The sequence below is a fragment of the Pundamilia nyererei genome, unplaced genomic scaffold (assembly GCF_000239375.1).
Source record: "Pundamilia nyererei isolate P.nyererei 1_Seehausen unplaced genomic scaffold, PunNye1.0 scaffold00005, whole genome shotgun sequence".
Classification (NCBI taxonomy): Eukaryota; Metazoa; Chordata; class Actinopteri; order Cichliformes; family Cichlidae; genus Pundamilia; species Pundamilia nyererei.
The window spans coordinates 4,908,606-4,909,897 of NW_005187406.1; positions in this window are offsets into that span (position 1 = coordinate 4,908,606).

Below are 1,292 nucleotides of genomic sequence, written 5' to 3' on the forward strand. Positions count from 1 at the left end.
AGTCAAACGAATACTGAGAGTTAAAAACTGTCTAAATTCTTTCATCTTTAATTAAATCATCAGCGTTGTTGCTTTACCAGATGTAACAATTAAGTTTAACATCCATGAAAACAGAATTTATTACATTTAACGGAGTTAGAAGTTAACAGGAAGTTAGCTCGTTAGCTCGCTAGATTCCACCTAAACATGTTGTGCTACGTGATTGCTAGCGACACAGGTATCTTAGCATAACATTAGCACAGTGAAGCTGGAGGATGAATGCCAACTTTTTTCCACTCATTAATAGTTAACTTGAGGGATTCTGGTGGTTAGGGACAAATGCAATCGCATAGCAGGATGCTATACACGGGCCAAACTTCAGTCAGGAGAACAACTGAGATTATTCATCCACAATACGAGGTTAGTTATTAATATACTGCAACAACATGGGAATAGAACAGCTGCAAGAGAATTCAATATTAATGAATCAATGTTATGGAAGAGGAGGAAGCGAAGTTTTTGGCTTTCCCCTTATTTCAAAAGAGCTTCATCTCTTTGCTATGACTGTCGACCGGCATAATTTGCAGATGATATTGGTTGTAGCCGCTGCGATGCTTTCGACCAAAACAGGCGCAGCTTGATGACATCATCAACATGCACTATCGCGATAGAGCGGTATAGTCAAAATCTCTATCATTGACCAAATCTATATCGTTTCTATCGTATATCGTTTACTGTATCACCCACCCCTAGTTTATGGGAATTTTTAATCATTCTTCCAGAAGCACATTTGTGAGGTCAGACACTCATGTTGGATAAGAAGTCCTGGCTCACAGTCTCCTCTCCAATTCATCCCAAATTGGTTCTGTCAGGTTGGGGTCAGGACTCTGTGCAGGCCAGTCAAGTTCTTCCACACCAAACTTGCTCATCCATATCTTTATAGGCCTTGCTTTGTGCACTGGTGCAGTCATGTGGGAACAGGATGCCCAAACTGTTCCCACAAAGTTAGGAGCATAAAATTGACTAAAATGTCTTTATATGCTGCTGTCATTCCCAATCGGTTTCACAGGTGGCATGTTGTCATGGTACTATGCTGGAATTCACTCCTGAGAGCGACTGACTCGTTCACAAATGGTCACAGAAGCACTGTGCATGGCAAGGTGCTTGATTTTATACACCTGAGGCCATGTAAGTGACTGGAATGATGAATTCAAATGTTCCAGTTGAATTAAGTCATTGAAATCACGATTAAAAAGATTTCGGCACAATAGTGTATTTGGAAAATAGAAAATGGAATGGAAGACATTTGACCT